The sequence below is a fragment of the Parus major genome, chromosome 2 (genome assembly GCF_001522545.3).
Source record: "Parus major isolate Abel chromosome 2, Parus_major1.1, whole genome shotgun sequence".
Lineage (NCBI taxonomy): Eukaryota > Metazoa > Chordata > Aves > Passeriformes > Paridae > Parus > Parus major.
The window spans coordinates 141,332,198-141,354,375 of record NC_031769.1 but is presented as its reverse complement, the minus strand read 5'-3'; the positions used below and the strand labels follow the sequence as shown (position 1 = coordinate 141,354,375).

General features: G+C 37.7%; 1 long non-coding RNA gene across 1 annotated transcript in view; it reads right to left on the bottom strand.

Moving 5' to 3' along the window:
• LOC117243985 overlaps positions 1 to 21,515 on the bottom strand; it is a 50,473-nt gene extending 28,958 nt beyond the window's left edge. The window contains exons 1-2 of the long non-coding RNA XR_004496256.1: positions 21,290 to 21,515; positions 10,881 to 11,027 (exon numbers count right to left, since the gene is read on the bottom strand). This is a non-coding gene — a long non-coding RNA (uncharacterized LOC117243985). The remainder of the gene's footprint in view (positions 1 to 10,880; positions 11,028 to 21,289) is intronic.
• Positions 21,516 to 22,178: the final 663 nt, after the last annotated feature.

Sequence of the window (22,178 nt, the reverse complement as noted above, 5' to 3'; positions counted from 1 at the left end):
GCCAGCTAGGGATGAAATGTATTACAGCTACTGAAGACTTAGGATTTTATTTAATTTCTTCACACAGTTTCCCAGTTGAGTATCCAAGTCAGACCCCCCATTTTGGGGTCCTGTGCCATCTCAAGGAAATCATGAACCTGCTTGAGAGGGTCCAGAGGAGGACCACAAAGCTGATGAGAGGGCTGGAGCTCTCTGCTTTGAGCAAAAGCTGAGGAAAATGGAGCCATTCAGACAAGAGAAGTGAAGGTCCCAGAGACCTTATAGTGGCCATGCAGTACTAGAAGGAGGCCTACAGGAAAGGTGGGAAGGGAATTTTTATCAGGGAGTGTGGGAATAGAACTAAGGGTGAGAGTTTTAAATTGTAATAGCATGGAGGGTAAAGTTGGATGAGCTGTTAGGAAGAAATTCTTTACTGTGAGAGTGGCAAGGCACTGGAACAGGCTGCCCACAGAATTGGTGGATGCACCATGACTGGAAGAGTTTATGGCCAGGTTGGATGGAGTTCTGAGAAAACTGGTCTAGTGGAAGGTGCCCCTGCTCATGGCTGGAACTCGCTGATCTTTTGTGTTTCCAACACCAACCACTCTACAGTTCCATGATAGGTTTCCAGTGGCATCAGGGGAGCTGTGTTTTCAGCCACGTGGCACCATACTTAACTGCATTGCAAAGTCTTCCTGCATAATGTTTCCAAAGTGCTGCTTTTACATTTTTCCCCGTAAAAGGGGGTATCTCTGGGGAATGGCAAACATTGCACTCATGAGGAGGACACAGTAAGTCAGATCAGATCTGTCACGAAAGATTTCCATACTGTTCAGTACAAACTCCATGAACATCACTGATCCTTGTGAATATTTTAGAATAGCATGCAAATAATAAGTCAAATAAATGTTTTTAAAATTTAAGAAAGACTAACAGAAATCACTAAGATATATTGTCTTTTCTTGTATGTATCAGTCCATTTCAGGCACTGATTACTTTGAAACATCATTTGTCATCACAAGTCAGACAGGAGCTTTCCTGCATTGCCCCATTGTTGTGGATATCTTCATTCTTTCTCTCTTGCTCTGTCCCTGCCCAGCTACATTGCATGGTCAGGAAGAGCAGGAACAAAAAATTAAGAAATGTATTGACAAATTTGAAAAGATATTTTCCTTGTGTACTGCCAGCAGAATTTTTGAAATTATCTGTACCTTTGGGGAGCAGGAGAAAACATCACAATTAAAGAACAAGTCTCTCTCATGATTTCATGCTAACAATACTGTTTGATTTTTATTTTCTACAAACTTCTGAATCCTAAATTTTCACATGCATCTTAAAATTTAAAAAGGTTGTCTAAAAAGACAGGCTGATATGTACTTTAGTAGATACTTTACTGTACCCTAAGAAGTGTGGGTCACTTCACTGTTCTTTCCTGAAATAAACACTTTGCCCACACAAACACGGTCATTCGTTGTGAGAGTTTTGAGGTGCCTGAATAAGGTATGAGAAAAAAGACTGTCTGGATCCTAAATTTGGTAGAAACTTCTCACATTACTTATACTAAGATAAAGGCAGGCATATTGAGTGTATCTACCTTAATCAGTTTCATTTTATTCACACCTTCTTTCTTTCTTCTTATAATATTTTCAGGTATTTTAGCATATCAATTCTTTGCCTATGGAGGTATGGAACGACCAGATGAGGGCAGGCAGAGTCTGGAAAGGAAAAAAGCAGAAGCTAGAAAGAGATGCTTAAAATATGTCAAGGAAATCAATAATCCAACTGAAAGAAGAGAGCTTTTGTAGTGAATCAGGGAATTCACCTTGGCTTTCCACACAGAAAGAACCCTGAAGCTGAATGCAGCTCTTCTTACAGTTGTGTTCAATTAACAAACATGAGGCAAGGTGACAGCCAAGTTCTTCACTTCTCCACTTAATCTTCCTCCTCCTTGGATTCTTATTCTAGAAATATCTAAAAGTTGCCTCTGTGGATTGATTTCTCATCTTAAGGACACGAAGTTTATGGTTATTTATTACACTGCTGTGGCAGATACTTCAAAGAATGAATCAGGCACAGACAGCCCTTCTTTCTCATTTTACATATGACAAGACAAGTAGTGGACAAAGAGATCTCTAGGGGAAAGAAAGGTGGGAAGGATTATTGGGAAACTATGACCAGAAGTGCTTCTGGTCTTTGCATAACTCCAAAGGAAAAAGGGAGAACAAACCCTTCCCTCCTTCCTGGCATATTTTGAACAGCCCAGGACAAGCAGGGAAAATGCCCTTCTCCTGAGGAACAAAGAGATATTTCTCAGGGTGAGTTTCAGAGGTCACATGGTGAGAGGTGAGAAGAGACAACATCTGTTCATCAGTCTCTGGACTCAGAGTTTGCTTAATTGAGACATAAGGAAGGCAGTCACAGGTCTCTTGTGCTCTGGAGAATGAAAGATGGAGCATAGACTGCAGGAAATTTGGAAGCTGAATCACCAAGACTCTAAGAGATAGTGTCACTTTCTGTCTAACAGTGCCATAATCCTTCAAACTACAGCTAAACCCAGCGGTTTAGGGGTCATGACTTCCTTGTGGTAGAAGTTCCTCTGCTATTCAATACTGGGAGAAAATCTATAAGTGACAATGAAAAAAAAAAAAAACCAAAACGTGATTCCTGGGATATAGGACTGGTATCAACAGAGGAACAGATGTTTGGTCGTTTGATATCCAAAACCAGAACAGGTTACATAAGGAGTTTGAAGCTCTAGAGTTTCTTGTGTGGTGAAAGCAAAAATACCTATGAATCTTTACTGTTGACAGGAATTAATGTGTAGAATTAGTTTCCAATGTCTGGAAACAAGCAAAAAGAAAGGTCATAGACCAGAATGAGTAGGAATACTTACGCATTTACTGTGTTTTGGTTGCTTCAGATGACTGTTAAGAACACACTCAAAAAGAGCATTTTATGCTAAAAGACACACTTTATTCACATGTCTTCTTCATATAACTTTATTTTTCTAGCTGAAGCCTCAGAGAAAGTCTACAAGTAAGATTTGACAATTTTGTAGAGCTGTGCTAATGTTAGTGGGTAAGTCAGGAATGTCTTGTGATAAAAAGCACAAAATGCTAAGGAGAGGACTCAGAGCCAGGGTTCACCTGTATTCTGCATAGTTGGAGACCAAGTCTATTATTTTTGCAGTTGCACAGAATTTGGTCTTAAGTCAGGATAAAATGAACCTGAGCTGCTAATAGTTGATGAGATCACTGAGAAGACATCAGAACATTCATGTAAGTTTCATCCCTGCAGGAAGGGGGACAATTATTACAACCCAAGTGAGTCTCATCTCCATTGGGTGTAGACATCTTGTGTGCCTGGTGTACACAAATAATCTAGATCATTCCCTCTATACATTAAGAGGAAAAAATAAGCAGCTCCAGGGTGGGGGCTTAATCTTTCTGTGATACAAACCTGTCCCCTGTGGGGACAAGACATCCTCTCCACAGATGGGGAAATTGGGTTGGTGGAGATGCATTACTTTGAACTCTACCAATACAGGTGCAGGAAATTCCAGCAATTGTTTTTCCTAATTAACTGCAGTTGAATATTATTAGTTATCTTCCAGATACAACCGGAAAATACTACCCATATACTGCCCTGCTTCTAGATCACCTGGCATGTACAAAAGATCAAACATTATCTTTAAATCTGGATCATCCACTTTCCCATTAAGCCACCTGAATTACATCCTTTTAAAAGAAAGTATAAGCATTCAGCTAGAAGCACTTGAGTTTATTCCTTCAGAAATGAGAGATTAGCAGCATCAGACTAATAACTATGCACAAAACCAATCATCTGAAAGATGCCATGGCAGAAAACTGTGACAGAAACTGGATTATACAGTCATAAAAGCTTGAAAGATTTGTCAAGGGAATGTATAAACCCAGAGTTGTTCCTATTTCTGTTCAATTTAATTTCTTAAGTATGCCTGTTTTTCTTTCTAACATATGATTCTGTCTCATTAAAAAAATAGGGAAAGAAGCATTTTATTTTCTCTCTTTCTCCATATGCATATTAATAGACCAACACTAATACATGAGTCTCATTTTCTGTAGCTAGCTGTTGAATTTTAACTTATATTGCTAATAGAGGTGGCAACACCACCTAAATTTGAAGTTTCCCAACACTCCTAATAAATTTTTGTTTTCAGTAGCTTAAAATTCTGTCAAACTGTAACCACTCAGGATAAAATTTTCTGGACTTTTTATCTGTCTTAGACTGAATTTTTAAAGACACTGTCACTCAACATACCTCACCTATTTCTCAAAAAGACACTTGGGTAACAGTGAACGCCTATTTCAGACAAAAATAAAACAAACTGGTTTTTTTGAGTAATACTGAATATGTTATTTTGCGTAGTAGAGACTCAAAATGTAACAGGTGGAAAGTGAAATCTGGATTACGGATACTTTTCATGCCATTTCTGTCTCTTAGTTGTAGCCTTTCAAAGGCCCCTGAGTTTGTCCATGCTCAGACAAGAGCTGAGGCAGTTGGCAGCTGCATGCTTAGAAATTCCTTCCGCACTGGTTGTGCTTTCCTGCCTGCTGCCAGCTCTCAAGGCCAGGAAGTGTCTCTTTCTTTCTCACTCTTTGTGTGAACTCAGTGTTTCCCCTGCTGATTGCTAAGCCCAGGTTCTCTGAAGGAGAATACAGCCAGTGTGTACTGGGGAAAATTCATCCCAGGAAGAGTTTGGAAGTCAGGTGTGGCATTGTATAGTAGGACAGGCAGCACTTAGAGAAAATGGAACAGATGTACCTGAAGCTTCACAGTTCCTAAAGCCCCCAGCAAACATTTTGTGCAACTCCACTGGGAAAATGTGCATTTTGGTATCTGCTAGTGCTGCTCAGCAGAAAGTATGAGAGCATCACCCAGGAGTCACAAAACTAAGTCAAGAGACAACAGGTCTCTGCAGTGGATGTAAAGGTCGCTGTGGATGTAAAGGGTACCTCTGCATGCCACTCAGTTGCTACCTGATGGAATTTATGGGGTTTTATCTCCTTTTTCCTTTATTAAAAACCTAGGAAATTAACCTCTTTCTCCTTCATGCACAGACACCCTTTTGAAAGAACCCTGACATTTCAGAGCCATGCACTCAAAACTTAGAAAACAGCAAGTGAGAAATGCAGTGCAGATAAGTGCATATCATAAAACAAAGGTTTTAATGTAAAATTTTAAATAACTTGCTTCAAAACAAACATGTTTCAAGGTATGCAATGGACAAGTTATACTCTTAAATAAGTCTCTCTTAAGTTTATTTTGAATGGTTTCAGGCTCTTCCTTTCCCATGTGCTGCTGAACTCCAAAGCTTGGCAAAACAATTTTCTTCAGTCTTGTACACATGCTTATATTGAAAATCTTATCTTGCAAAGTGACTCCAACTTTGGCCAGATTTAAAAGAGAGAATAAGCATATTTTGCCATTGTTTGGCTAAAAGCATCCAACAGAATCTCACATATTGTATAGCAGTGGAGATTTTTTGTTTTTGTATGGTAGCAATTTCCCCCAACACCAACACTGTTGACTTTACTTATTTTGATGTTCTTCTTCCCCATAGCTTAGCCAAGAAAATCCACACCTGTAAATACTGAACGTATTTTAGTCATTTTCATGGTTTTAATAAAGTTTCTTCTAACTATTGTATCATACTTTACTGGAGACTTTGCTGAAGGCATAATAGTGCTTTAGTAATTATTTTCCTTCTTCAGGACCATGGGATGGTTTATCAGGGGCTTTGATTCTGATAAATAAGCACCATTTAAACTATGACACAATGACACTAAGTCATTGAGAGGAACCAACTCAAAGAAGGTGTGGGGGTTGGATCATCACCTACTTTGCAAATAAATCCATGGAAATTAGCTCTTGCTGAGAAAATTGTCCTAGGGCAGGGCTGGGCCCCTGCAAGAAACAGCCTTTCTAAAGGAGAGGAAGAAAATATTGCCTTGATGGAATCAGTGTTGGTTGGTGCAGACTTGAAGACTTTGAAATCCTTTATTTTCATGAAAACAATATTTTTCCAGATATTATACACCACACTCCAATAAAAGGCTTCACATCCTCTACTGAAATTATTTATTTCTCTATGCTTTGGAGAGTGGACACAGCAACCCAAAAATTGTTATTTGCGTAAATAAAAGCCTTGAATAATCCTTTCAGTATGTTGAAGGTGATCTGGTCCAAGTCTACACAATAAACTGTGCATAACATCTGTCTCCAGCCGAGAACATACTAAGAATTTGTGGTACTTCAAGCTGAACAATGCTGAGATATTGGGTATAAATAAATACATTATCTCTTGGACATGTTCTTCGCTTGATATCTAATGGGAGCACTCTGGCATGCAATTCACAAATAAGGAAATGCAAGGACTGTTTTCCTGTAGGAAATATTTTCATATGGTTTTCAAAATGAAATATGACAGTACTGTAGACAAGAGACTACTGTAACTCGTTTGCATATGTTGCCCTAGAGACTGATGCCACAGTTAGTAGATAAATACCTCATAAGGAAACACAGGCTAAAAAACCCCCAGAAGTTGTATCTATTATAAGCAAAATATACTTAATTCCCCAGGAGCACAACAAAGTGGCCAAAGCAGGACATAGATACAAGAAATTGTATGGGCATTTTTTCTTCTGGTTTAAAACTCTAATTGATTCCTCCAAATCTGCACTTTTCTATAAGAATGCCACCTTCCCTTGACAGATTTTCCAAGTAAATTATATCATACTACTGTACCAGGATCTCTCCCACTGTTCCACACATTGAACTTCGTTACAGCATGTGAAAAAATGCTGAAATATTTCTACCATTACTTAATGTTTTTTTCTCTGTACTTCTAATTATTTGTTTTTTATTTGTTTGTTATTTGTTAATTACTTGTTAATTTTTTAATTATTTGTTTATGATTCTATTATTCTAATAGATCTATAGAGCTCAGTCCTAAATAAGGTAAATAATACTTGGATTGTGCTTTTAACAAATAAAACTACTCAGTACGACCTCATAACAGCTTGTCTTTAACCACAGCTTTAAGCATCATTAGAACAAATGTGACTTTAGTTCATCTATTTGTTTTTTGCATTTATGCAAACCCAGATCAAGTGCCTCAATATTTAAATACCAGAGATCCTTTTGGTGTTAAAGGGTGTGTTAAACTCCACTTAGACTTTCTTCCTTTTCCAGTTAGAGATTATTAATCATCAATTACTAGGAAAATTTTTCACCTTGAAAAACAATTAAATAGATGTGTGTGCCATCTGAAGCTGATTAGAAGTCAAGAGATAAAATTTGCATTTAGGTTACTCAAAACTTTACAGTCTGCAGATGGTGGCTGCCTGGCACCTAGATCCACCCTCTCCAACTGTACATCCTCTTGGCTGCTACTAAAAACTGACACACATTAAGGGAACAGTGAGTGTACCCACCATGACACACATCTAGTATTAGAGAAGAGAGAAGTTCTTACTGGCTTCGAGGTAATTGGATTTTTTAATTTTTGTGTGTGTGTGTGTTTTGTTTTGCTTTGTTTCATTTGGATGTTTCTTCTAAGTAATTTTCCTCTGACCCATTTCAGAGGAAGAATAATAATACCTTTTACCTTGGCTAAGCAGAACTACTTAGCCCTTCATTAGTCACATGTGCTATACACACATCCCAGCAGGAACTGGAACACAACTCACATCTTGAAATTGGGCTGTGGGATGTTCTGCACTGACTTCTGCATTGTGAGGGGAGCATCTTTCTCAATTTCATGAATTCTCACTCCTTTTCTCTCAAGAGAACTGAAGACACAGCCAAATGACATTAAAAGTACGGAAAGCACTATATATTAACAAAAATAAGGAATTATCTTGGCTTTGGTTCTTATACAGATAAAGGTTCTGAACCTGCAAATGCTTCTATGACTCCTGGCACTAGCTAGGGTAAAAACCCAGAGAAGTGTCATTTGGGATGCAGACAGAAAAAATAGGTATTTTTAGAGCAGTAACAAAAATTGTCAATAGCTTAGCAACATATAAGAACTTTTATTTAACTTTTCATAAGTGTTTAACATCCTGAAAAAACATTTCCAACATGATCTATTTTTTGCTTTCAACTGCCAGGTTTGCAGCCTGCCTACAAGACAGCTGCTTTTCTCTGCCACAGGAACATCTTCCTGCACCACCATCATGGTGCTGATGTCCCTGGCCTACCACCACCACTATTAGCAACCCTGTCTTTATTTTTATTGTTATTATTGTATGTGGTCCTAACCATAAAACAGAAATTCAGGAGGGCTTCATCTGCTTAAACATGGATATTTGCAATTTAGGTGTCAACATCTGACTAAACATATTTTGGTCTGTGTCTTTCAGTACAAATGTGAAACTTGCAAAATCTTTCTGCTGTGATAAATGTATAAATGCTGCTATTGCTTTCATCAAAGTTCCTAAAATTCTAATTCAAATGCTATGTTACTGTAGCAAACAGCATACAAAGAAGGGAAAATGGGACCAGTAGGAAAAAAACACGTCACAGGATACTGCCTGGAATATATTCTGCCCTCACAACACCCACATTATCTCCCAATAACAGTAATGGAAATTTTGCACACACATCAAGGCATAATATATAGCTAAGCCTTTGACTGCTTTGATATGCATTTATGAATGTAATTATACATTTATTCCCTCAACCAACTTAAACACCTGTGATTCAGAGTTTAAATTTATTCATTAATACCTTCAAATAGAGAAAAACAGTATGGAGACAACATTAATTTAAAGAAAAACAGTCTGATTATATAGAGAAATATGTCAAGCATAAGGAAATAAATTAAGGTTAATATTTTTAATCCCATTTGGATCAATTGTTTAGGAAAAAAATTTGTATACTAAAAATTTATGGTAGAATTATGGATTATTTATATAAGAAAGGGTACATGTTGTTTTGCACAAACATTAATAGACATAGATATTTAGAATATGGAATTTTATAACTACATGCCTGCAGATGTGAAGAGTTTTGATTGAGACACATCATATAAACAAAAACAAGCAAAAGCATAAACATATCTTTTCATTTATGTAATTGAATCTATTTGGACTAGTTTTCCTAATTGATTTGAATTCACATTGTGAACTTAATACATTTGAGAACTAATAAATTTTCAATAAACCAATTGAAAATTGAAGGCAGGCTGTACATCATGCACCCAACCACCTTCTTTTAAAATTGCAGGCAAAAATTGCTGCATTCTAATATGGTAACTATTATTTTGCTTTATTTTGAGTATTACAAGACTTTTACCTAAAGGCATCAATTTAGAAATAAGTAATAATACAGTAAAAAACTGCAGACACATATCCAAATCAAATCAGAATGATTCAACATTCAGATGTTACGGACTTTTTTAAATCTTACATCTGTAACTCTGTGTTTGGAAATTTTTTTAGATTTGAAGAATTTCAATTTATCTTCTATGCAGACACAACTTTAAAACACAAAACTTAAACCTTCACTTGCAAACCTAATTTTTTTTCTTTTTTTTTTTTTAATGAAGAAGAAGTATTCTTTTCCTGGTATGAACAAACAATCCAGACTCTAAAATCCCCTTGCTAGATAAAAAGGCAAGTACTTAGATGTGAATGCTTTGCTTCTCAATCAGTTTCTAGAAGGTCAAATTTCATCAAGCCTGGTTCTTTATTACGGTGTTGATGATATATCCTCATGCTATGGGCATGCCAAAATACTAAAACACTGAAACTGACCAACTCTGCTATCATAAAATCACTCAAATGTGTGTTTTTAATGTCAGGAAATGATATAATCTCTCTTAGATCTCTCTTATGATGAACTGACCCAATTTCAATGTAATAGTGATGTTCCTGAACTTTGGATGGTTTCTGTTGAAAGGGAATTTCCAGATTTGATAGCTCTGAAGCTGTTTATGCTGGGCTCAACAGACCTGTCTAGTTCACAGTCCTCCAAACTGCACCAAATCAAAAAATTACCCAAGTATGACATTGGAACCTGTTTGCAAGATATCAATCCCAACTTCCCCAAATATGAAACGAGTTTTTAGATCACAAGACGGAGTGTGTTTATTATAGAGATCAGTCCAGTTTGACAAGATTTGTCTTAAATCTTTTTCAGGGCCTTGTTTCTTTTAATTCAACGTGAGTTTTATGCATGTGTCCAAAGTGACTTTTCCTCCAGTTCAGTTCACCTCTGTTTTTCTCCTTCTCATTCCAGTTTGTGTGAATAAAACCTCAGGCTGCATCACTTTGTTTCATCTAGTTTCATAATTAAAGGAAAATTTTCACAGAAGTTAATACTATTTTCAAATCAAACTTACTAACCTAAAAATGAAATGTAAAAGTTTGTTTCATGAGAAGCTGGAGAAACTTGAGAAAGCACTGAAAAAAAATGTTTTGAAGAAAAGGTTTAGAAGGAATTGAAAAAAAGATTATTTTGGGGTGGTTTTTGCCCAGACAAAACAAACCTATTCCTAAATAATTTTATGTTAAAAGAGAGAAAGATATTTTTAAACCTGAAATATACAGCCTATAAGGGTTTTGGGTTTTTTTTATTAAAATAGGTAAATTTTATAATGAAGAGTTTTACAATAAAAATAAGTTTTGTCTTAAAAGTGAGAAACATTTTGTTTTATTTAGCTTTTTTTTTTTGTCAATTGAAAGTGATGACTTCAAAACCATTTTTCAAACCTTGTACCTGATTGCTATTCCTCGACAAATAAATGCATAACTGAAAAATTTCAGTCTGGTACACAGACAGCTTTGAAACTTGAACAGGAGTAAATAAGCCAGTTTCAAAAACCCCTGAAGTGCAATGTAATTATTGATAAATACCTTATCTTCACTTCATTATGGAGAAGAGATTCCAATGTAATATTACAGAATTAGGAGAATTCAGTCATCCAGTCCATTCTATTTCAACTGGAGAAGGGAGCTTCTCATCATCAGACTGCTGAAACACATATTTTTTGTTTCACTGACCTGTAGGAAAGATGTTTCATTGTTCATTGTTACTTCATTGTTACTCAGTTTCTGTGAACTGTAACTGACTGCAAAAATCAAAGCTCTAAAACACAGTGTTTAACAGTGGTGTTCTCTCACTGTGGCCCCCACATATAATGACAACTGCAGATTACACCACTGTCAAAATTGATTAAATACACACTTAACTCTGATTTGGGCAAAACCAACCAGAAAAATACAGATTTTTTCCTCTGCTCCTGAGGGGATCCAAATCAGGTGAGGAAGCTCAGTTGGCTTCCAGGTCTCCCTGCAGAAATTAGACAACAACAGGGGTACTTGTGTAGGACAGTAGCAGACAGAAGTTAGGAAAGTTGGTTTAGGGCTCCTTGTAGAGTAAGATCTGCAAGATTAATTGTGTAATCTTTTAAGTGCCAAATACTACATTGACTGTCTCTACCCAAAGTAAACCCACGTCAGACGATATGCGAAAAGATATCAGTTGAAACACCACTAAAAACAGTCTGTGTGCACAAGCCTTCCCTCCTTGTGCCTTTCTAAGGAAGAGGATGGAACTACACACATCAGAAGAAAAGGATGCTAAACCACATACATATAAGAGAATCAGGATGTCTAAGTTTTTTCCACTGCTAAATGAGAGGATTTCTACCAGTACAGACCTGTACCATAAAGTATAGAACACAGGGTCTTTACTCAAAAAGCAGAGTGTGTAGAGATTTTAACCTGAACTGCAAATCATAATAAATTTCTCAATACATTTTTCCAGAAGGATGAGGTACAATACAAATGGAAAATTTACTGGATTTCACTTTGTCTTCATCAGCAGGGTCTGGAAACTGTCCACTTCATACAAGTGAGCACACTGTTTCTTTTCTGGGTGGTTCTAAGCAATCTTAAAGACAATAACTTCAGTTAGCAAGGCCGAATATTTCTTCTTCTTCAGACATCCAGATCCTCCCCTGAAAGTAATAAATTTGGCTAAAAGCTTATGGCTTTCATCTAAACATTAATAAGAAAAAATAGTGAAGAATATGAGCCTTTAAAACCTAAATTCAATCTGGGACCCCAGACTGTTTAGCAGCTGAAACTATATTGTCTGAGTGGACTTAGTATATTTAGTGACAGTAAGAATAAGTTTCTTCTGCTCTTAAAGCTTTAAATTATTTGTATTCCCTCCTTTTCTTATAGTTTTCTTTGACATTCACACTAATGTAATTACTTCAACAGCTGACATGTTCAAATAGCAAAAATTTGAATAGGTACTGTGTATAATTAGAAGAGGAATGAGTTTGACCTTGCTGACATAAAGAAAAAGGCAGGAAAGCTATGGGTAGATACATATAAGAAAATAGACAGGTTGAATATAATTCTTAGTAGCTAAAAAATGGAGGTTTGTGTTACTGAATGTCACGGCACAGGTCAAGTTCAGCCAAATAACATGGAACTCTGAAAGAAACAGGCATCAAAATGTCAAGTCAAATTAGTCACTGGAATCAGTTCTGCATAATGGCTGGCTGTGACAACTGAGCACTTAAAAATGTAAATAAAAAGAAAACTTGCTCCTCTGTAGGTCTTAAAGGTCTTAAGGACTAAAAACACCTGTTTACCAAGCTTCCAAAAGGCAAATTACAGCTAATAAGCAAGTTTTAAAATAATTTATAAAGAATTAATCAAAGAAACAAGGTGCTTTTGTCCAGAAACCAGCACTCAACTGATTCAAGGAATCTGCATGCAAAGCCAGTCTCCTCTGTGACTTGCTGCATTTGCTCTGTTGTGAACTGTGAGGTCCTGATTTGTATTCTCCCAAACACACATGCAGAAGTGCAAACATGTTATTGCACACTCCAAATGGGCAGTTACAAGCACAATCACTTGTTGGCACAAAATTGGTCACATTGAGCACAAAACAAATCACAGCTCCTGTGCTATTACTTTGAAGTATTCATAAGCATACATATGGCATGCAGGACTTAATTTTAAAGTTAATTTTAAATTTTTTTTAAAATATTTTTCTTTGAAATTTTAATCATTTTCTTTGAATATTTTTTCCTTATAGATTTACAAAATCTACTAATAGAGTATGTGATGCCTGTTCCCCACCAGTTTCCTGGATAGCTGCATGGGGAAGTTGAGATTATATTAAGAAATTCATATGGTTCCTGAATAAATCTCTTCTGCTAAACCAGGAGCTTTGCCATGGAGTTTGTCTGGCACGGTTGTGGTAGAGAGTGGCTGCAGGGGAGGCTTTATGAGGATCTGGAAGAAGCTTCCCTAGATTTCACAGAGCCAGTGCTGAGCAGGTGGGGGCCCAGAGGAGACTCTGACCCCATGGGAAGCCCACGCTGGAGCAGGCTCCTTGCAGGACCTGTGGCCCCATGGAAAGAGGGGCCCACACTGGAGCAGGCTCCTTGCAGGACCTGTGGCCCCATGGAAAGAGGGGCCCACACTGGAGCAGGCTCCTTGCAGGACCTGTGGCCCCATGGAAAGAGGGGCCCACACTGGAGCAGGCTCCTTGCAGGACCTGTGGCCCCATGGAAAGAGGGGCCCACACTGGAGCAGGTTTTCTGGCAGGACCTGTAACCCTGTGGGAGACCCTGGCTGGAGCAGCTCATGAATAACTGCCCATGGGAAGGAGACCCACACTGGAGAAGTTTTTGATGGATTGCCCCACCTGGGAAGGATCCCATGGAGCAGGTGTGAGGAACCCTACCCCAAGGAGGAAGGAGTGAGGGAACACCTGTGATGAACTGGTCACAGCTCCCATAACCCATCCCCCTGCACCTCTAGAGGGAGGAGGTTGAAAAAATGGGGGGTGAACTTGAGCCCAGGGAGATGGGAGGGATGGGAGGAAGGGGTTTTAAGATTTAATTTTTCATTATCCTGCTCTGATTCGATTGGTAATAAATTTGTGTCCCTTTTGCCCATGGCAGTAACTAATAAATAATGCTTTTCCTGTTTGACTCATGAGCTTTCTTTTGTATTTTCTCTTCCCCATCCAGCTTTGGTGGGCACTTGGTGTCCAGCCTGGGTCAACCCACCACAGCTACATATCCAAAAGCTGAGGAAGGGTTATTAATGATTCTGAGTTAGAAATAAATATTTTAGTAAATAGCCTCCACTAAACACACAAATGCTGAAAGGGTAAAATCTTGTGGTCCAACACAGAGGCTAGAAAAGATACAAAATATATAACAGTATCAAATAGTTTCTCTTCCAATAAATTAATATTATCTTGATTTGAAGGTGAAGCAGTTCACTTCCATTGAGTTTCTCTTAAAAAGCTGAAGTTTCCAATTGAAACTTGGTCAAAGCTGAGGGTTTACCTGTGGTCTCTTTTCAGGCTACTGTTATGAAATAAACAACTGCACCCCAAAAGTGGATAACTGAGTAAATACTTCCAGAAATTATGTTTGTGTCTCAACTCTGTTACTCAAGCAAAGTGCTAATAGGATCTTAACATCTATTGCAGATTTCTATTACTCTTACAATGACAAGTGTCTATAAACATTAAAAGAAATACTAAGTACATACACATTAAATAGGAAAGTAATTATAAAGACAGGAAGGAATCAGCCCATTTTAGAGATTCAATCAACATTGTAGATAGAATGTTTTTTTACTGGAAAAGAGAGGAAGAAATAAAGAGTAATCTATCAGAACTTCCTTACATTTCAATTTTTACTTGGCCAGGGTCATGACCTGCATATATAAGATTGCATATGCAGCAATCTGCATTCAGAGCTCTTCCCCTTCTTTCTCCCAAAAGATGTGGAAACACATGTTGTCATCCATGACCTAGCAGAGCAGTGGTCTGACAAAGAGAGGAATGATTGAAATTGGAGAAAGCAAATAATCTCATGCTTACTTCTCTGTATGAGTCAACAAAGTCTCAGTAACACTGAAGGTTGTGGAGTCTCATAGAAAATCTTAATAGAAAAAATTTTGTCCCCAGGCAAGCTTATTTTCAAACTTTACAATCATATGCTCCCACAGAGAAGCGAATAATGTCATGAAAACCCAGATCCTTCTGTTTCTGATGCCACAAGATCATGCAAAGAATTGACTCTGTGATGGGTGGGAACAGTCTATGTAAATATGAGCATGTTTGGCAATGCTGGTAAAGCTGTGTATGCAGTTAAATCATACCAGCAACTCAAACACCATTTTTACCATAGCCACAGGAACATGTGGATTTGAGAAAAGCCAGGAACAGGACATAATGTGCTCTAATATAGGCGTCCTTCCTTGTTGTCTTCTTTTCTTTCTGCTTCAAGCAATTAAAACCAGCATTGGTCTGACCCTGCTATGCTTGTTTTGAGGAAGCTGAAATTTCCACCTGAATTTGGTTTGCTTCTTCTGCCTTGTACATTGAGAAAGCCCATAATTAAAGCTCAACACCTTCTCTCCATCAGCCTTTGAAACTTTCATAAATTTTAATGCTGGAGTTTTGTATGAGGCATGTTTTTCTTTTGCCTAATAATCCCCTTAAGCCACAACCCCAGGAGCCTATTCATTGCCAGCACCATGCAGGACAATGGAGAAAAGAAGTCTTAGTTTTAACCAAATGCTGGTCCATGGAACCAAATGGGGAGTGAAGCCAGCTATGTGACCCCATGCAGGCTCCTATTGTTGACTCTAACCCTTTGCAAGTTGTCCAGATCCTTTCTCAGTACAACACACTGTCTAACAGAATAGGTGAAACCTAATCCAGTTATGCTCATGGTTTGAGATAACCCCAGCATCAGTTGTGTGTCTTGGTTCTCTGACTATCCCTGCCTGTTTCATAAAATTCGTAACTTTTATTTATTCTTGGAATTTATTTTGCTGTGAAGAAATGAGTTCCCTTCAGAACAAAGCCTGGGTGTGCCTGTGGGTCCAGACAGTTTGCAGAAGGGACTCTGCTGGAATGGCATTGAACAAGTGTAGTTTTTCTTCCCTGTGCTGTCCTCAAAGTTGTCCCAGAAAACTCTGCATATTCATTCCTGCTCTTATGAAGCACCCCATAAAACACATGCCCTCAGCAGTATGCCATGAAAAGAGAACTCCAGTCAACTCCAGGAACCAGCTAAAACATTCCTCATAATTTGAATGGAAAAGCATCACAAAATATTGTGAAAATATTGAAATAATAGCAGATGCACTTAGCAGTGTTGAATTTAACTACTAATTCTACAGATTTCCATTATCTCATTAAAAGCTCATGTTTTGGCACTAATGCAGCCTATATAGTGAAACACCTGAGCAGGGGTGGCCAGTGTCAGAGAACAGCTTGAGAAAATCCTCACAGTTAACATGAATATACAGAAATATTAAGCATGTGACCAGGCTGAAATGTATTTGAATACCTCTGAATTCCTTGAAAGACAACCAAAAGCATCTCATCAAACTCTGATCTCATATCAACACTGTTGTGAAACTGTGTTGACTCTGTTGGCTTGATCTTCAAATGTGTGCCAGTGTAAATCAGAGAAAATTCTGGCCCAGGGCTTTTTGCTCCCTGGGGCTTGGCAAAATTACTAGAGAGCAGCTGGAAATGAAGGTTTGAGGAACACTAGACCCAGGCTCTATCCTTCCTACTGTCAGGCTCTGCAAGGGACAGAAAAACCCTGAGAATTACAGGAGATATTACAAAAGCAGTAGACCTCAAAAAAACTACAATTTCCCTGTATTTTTCTCCTGCATCACCTATCAAAAGAAAGGGTTAGACAGGAACATTACTGTGATGGAGATTTGCAAGAGAACTTCCTGGAAAACCCCAAACAAACTACTAAAACATAAGTGACAAGACAATGCCAAAATTGCATATAGGTACAATCATCTGACGTCACTGAAAGCACAGGCTTTTTTTGGGGTGACAGAGGCATTCCCAGAGAGTCAATGAGCTGCAATGAGCACAGGAAGGAGATGGATTCAACAAGCACAGCTTTGAGAAAACCTCAGATCTTTGGGGTTTAGTCTGCTCAAAGTCTTTGGGTGGGATTGGATCTAATCATCCTCTAAACCTGATTTCACCTGTGCCTCCTAATATTGTTGCGGGTTTTTTTCTGGAGTAATAATTAGAAATACATATACATGTGACATGTTTTAACATGACAGATGCATGCAATTTTAAAACTGTCAGAGAAGGGAAAAATAAAACCTTACTATTTCTTCAGTTCCTAGAGAAAAAATACAGGCTTTTCCTTGGTGCTACTCAACCACCACAGAGCCTGGCATTCCGAGAAGTCTTTCTAACTTTGCAGCTTTTTGCTTTGACCCATCATAACAACCCTTATCTTTGTCTCTACCAGAACAAGAAGTTATGTCATTGTCTGTAACCATAGCAGCAGCAACAGGAGTAGGCAATTAAATTTTCTGGATGAAATGTATCCATCATTAGGCATTGCTAAGAGCTAAAATGTTGCTGTAAAGAAAAACTTGGGAAAGGTGGAGAGATTTAGATTTCTTATGGCTGTCTCTGCCATTTATCTTTAGATTTCTATAGTGAGACATGTCTCTGTCTTCCAAAACCACACAAATGCAGACAGAAACAATGTATGAGTCTGGTTAACTTTTTACTAGCTCAGCCACCTGAGCAGCACTTAAAAATAAGGTTGCTAGATATTTCACATCAAAAAGCATCAGGAGTGCTGCATTCTAAAAGTTTTTGTGGATTTCAGTTCAGAATTATATTTGATATTATTTCCCCTTATTTTTCTGCTATTTAATTGTCTGTAAAACTTAGTTTTACTAAAGACTAAAAATACTTTTGTTACCACAGTGAAGCTCTTAGTGACTGATTGGAATAGATGCATTCAGCTGAAACATTGCTAAAAATAAGAAATCAAATACTAATGATCAGCTGGTCATTTTTTAAAAATTATTTTTTGTTTTCTAGGCAGTGTTTTAAGTAGCCACATAAGTTAAAATGTATATACAGTCAACATCTTCTCACAGAAGGCATAAAATATAAACTAATTTTTAAAATTAATTTGTTTAGCATTCTTACCAGCAGTCTATTAACTTTCTCAAGGGATGATTTATGCAAAGCTTCCCTTCCCCTTATGCAAGGCAAAAAAGATACTATCAAATCACTTTGGAAAAATCTTGTAGATAAGGGAGGTAACAAAATATTAACCATTTCAATAACCATTAACCAGGATCACAATTTATTAGTCAATATGGCTTTTGTATTGCACTGATAGGCTTTCCTAAAGACACAGAAGGTACATTCCTCTTTAGTCACACCACACTTACATCAGCAGATCTACCTGGCTAATCTTTTTTTTCCACACCTTATATACTTAGTATCTCCCACACATATAGACATGCAGTCCTTGCTGGATGCAGTTCTTCTATTGAACCATGATACCTCAGAGCCTATTTGAGTGGCCACGGCTGTTAGAGCCATTGGTGCTGTCCATCAGTGTGTCCAGACACGATCTCCCTGTGAGATGAGGGGGAACAGCTCAGCTGGGAAAGTCAACAGCAGCAGCACTCACAGAGGGGGAGCATAAAAATGAAAACCAGAGACACATTCTGATTTGGCCTCCAGATCTTTCCACCAGATCTGGCCTATTGTGGATGGTATACTCATGTCAGCGGCACAGTTTTGTCCCTGCTTTATGTATTATTAAAAAGATATATAACTAGTTCACTAATTCACATAATAAAGCTATTCATTTTGGAATTGTTTTGACATTGTCCTATTGAATATCCAGGACCCACTTCAGAGTGGAACAGAACCATCTTTTCCCAAAATGTCCTCTTGTAGTTCTCAGAAGGAGGTGATTTTGGCTTTCCCAAGCCTCAATTGCATTTCCAAGCTCTGGTCATGTTTCAAATTGAAAAAATGTGACACAACTATAGCATGGCTGAGAACACTTGTCTACATTATGTCCCATTCTTCAAATATTATCTGACATCTAGTCTGACAATCTTTCAACCATAACAGAGGAAGCATTATCTACACAGCTCTTCCCATTCCAGCCAGTAAAATATTGTTATTTACATATGTAAAGTCAAACCTCAGTGCTGAGGTTCAAGTTATCTCATAGGCATTCACAAATGAGTAGGACTTCATGTAAATAATAACTGAATTCAGACTCAAGAAACAAATACTACTCTCAGTCTGGTAAAAGTGCTGACAATCTTCTCCCAAAGTAACTAGGTTAAACCCATGAAGGCAAAAGAATACAGAAAGTGGAGGGAAGAGGTAGCACTAACCAGCAGATGGTTGACATAGTGTACTTCCCTAGCCTTCAAATCATGGTAGACTACACTAAAAACCCAGCTGTCCTTTTAACAAAAGGCTCATCAGACCAAGCAGGATGTTCTTTGGTTTCCTGTTGCCTCTGCTACTGCTACCCTTTGGAAAAGGAGCTGTCCAGCAAGACCTTGGAATGTCTCTAAAAACAATCCAAAAAAAGAGATAAAAAGCAACCCGGGGAAGCTTTAAGCTACCTGCAGACATTATCAAGAGAAGACAAGTGAACAGAAGATTCTTGTTTATCTAGGTGGGCATCTGTATCGGGCTAAAGGTGAACTGAAGCAATCTGTCTCCTCAGATAGACTGAAAAAGAGAGACACAAAAAACTCATATAAGTGATTCTTTTCACATTCACAACAGATATACAGGAACATTTTAAGTCATGCCCAGTGTTGTTTGTTGTCTGAATGATGATGCAAGGGTAGTGATTCACTGTGGTACACCTATGGATACAGAGCAATTATGTTACCAGAGAATTCCAAGTTCTTGTTTATTGTCTTAAAAAGAGAAATGGAAGACCAGGAACCCCAGTATATGTGTATATTAATTGATTAATTGACATTCCATTAAAGTCAGGAGGGAGGAGATACATCTCACTGGAGTGTGGACTTCTATATCTAAACTTCTGACCATGAGCTTTCCTCATAATCAATAGAGGAAAGGTCTGTAAAATCAGAAAACTTTAAGGTGTAGCAGCCCTATCCTAGAGAAGGCAGAAGCTTTTGATCAAATCAATCACACTCTCAACTCTATTGTCTCTGTTGGATTTGACTACAATAGGATAACTATCTCAGACACAAACTTACAGTGTGCAGATCAAAAGATAGATAAGGTAATTTCCACCAGGGGATTTCATGTCATCTACAATGTGCACTCTCAGAAACTTTGCTTGGGAAAAAGATGGCAAAAAAAGATGAGGGAATGAGTCAAAGCAAAAGAAATACTAAGATAAGAAGCAAATATCTTAATTGTTATCTGCTGTTGAATTTATTTTCTTATTTGGACTGTATTCTATTTTACCATCCCTTCTTTGACAAGGCTGTGTTCTAAGAGGGAAATCTTATGTCAAGGGAATATTTCTAAGACATGGGATGAAAGACATAATGATCCAAGTCATAGATAGAGACCAGTCTGCAAGATCCTAAAGGCTTCCAGAGCATGTTAACCCAGCTAAAACAGTATAGGCACTACTGAAAATAAACACTAGTATAATCTCCTGTTGCTGGTTGATTTATTTTAATTTATTTTTTTTCTTAGCATTGGCACTATAATAATTCCCCTCTCTTCATTTGATTAATCACAAAGGGTAATATTTTCATGCTTGGAACCAGGCCATGTTTTTAATGTATGTTTTTATGATATTTACACAGCAGTTGGAATTAGAGAAGATTGTCATTAGAGCTCCATTCCTGCATTCCATCAGATAAACAAAAAATTATCTAGGTTGATTAAGTTCACCTTGACAAAGGGGTCAATGTCTGAGGCTTCATCTGACAAATTCATAACCACAGACTTCAAGGGGAATATTTGTTAGCAATTAACTTGAACTAGCTTCTGGAATAGGAATGTAAGGCCTTTACTTTGGTATTTTTTATCAGATCAGGCATCAAAATTTTGCTGGCTTCTCAAAGAGGTGAGCATACAGAATGTATAGTGTTACTGCAGTGTTTTCCTTGGGTTATGAACTGTGGGTTTGTGACTGAGAAACAATCAGCTGTATGGATTCCTCAAACCACCCTCATGGTCAGTCTGAAATAATACTCATCCGCTGTTACTGGCAAAAACATAAATAGTCATGAAATTAAAAACATATATCCATCCATAACCTGAAAAAAGCTGGATAATTCCTCTGAATCTTGTTACATTAATTCAACCAAATAGTTACAGAATTTGCTCATAGTCTACTGGATCTTAATATGTCAAAAAAAAATAGATGTTCCTCTTGCTCTGGAGAGGCAGAAAGAAAATTCATATGCATAAGCACTCATATACATATACATCCACTCTTACATACCTTTTTTCCCCCAGAAGATAATTTGTTTAGACTGAGAGTGAGCATCTGAGCCATCATATGGGAGCATCATCAGCTATTTCCAAGTTCCTGTGAAGGTTCATAATATTTTCTGATTGTCTGCACTAGAGGGAAGTTCTACTCTTGAGAATGAAAGGAAACCAGGAAACAGTTTTGGGGATGGATTAGTCTTAAATTCCAAGCTGCTAAAAAAGGCACGTTGCTAATAAAATTGCATAAGACTGTGTGTGATCTGAGAGCAAGAAACCTGACTTCCTTTCTGTGTTGATTTCTCAGCCCACAAGCTGTTTCCTTAGTAAAACCAGTTTGTGACAGAACTGTGTTTAAGTGTCTCTCAGAACAGACTGTGGTACAGCTTTTCACTCAGAGCCATCGTGTTACTGTACCTTGGCAGCTGATGGCTTTCACCTCCTGCATTCAGCACCTTCCCAGACTGAGTTGTTAACAGTTGAGTCTCTGTGTGAAATTCTGACAATCATTTGCAAAAAGCAGAAAAAGTGAATCTATTTATATTTATTTTTTATTTAAGCTGGAGCCTAGCTGGATTTTAAAGCATTCTTATACCTGACTTTATTGCTGGCCTGAAACTGATTAAGAAACTCAAGTGAAATGACCAAAATTGGGGGATCATTGGATCAGACAGGATTAGAAGGGCCTAGGACCCATGTGACTTTCATTATTTCCTAGTACCTTGACCCACATAGTGTGCCTACAGGATGGTTTCAAAACTTTGTAAAAATATGGCTTATTTATAATTTCTGGATTGTTTCCAGCAACAAATATTAGCAGCTCACCATGATCTTTCCTCTTGGCAATATTTCGTTGAGTGTCTGCTCTCAGCTCTACTGACATAAATCCAAGGTAATGTCAC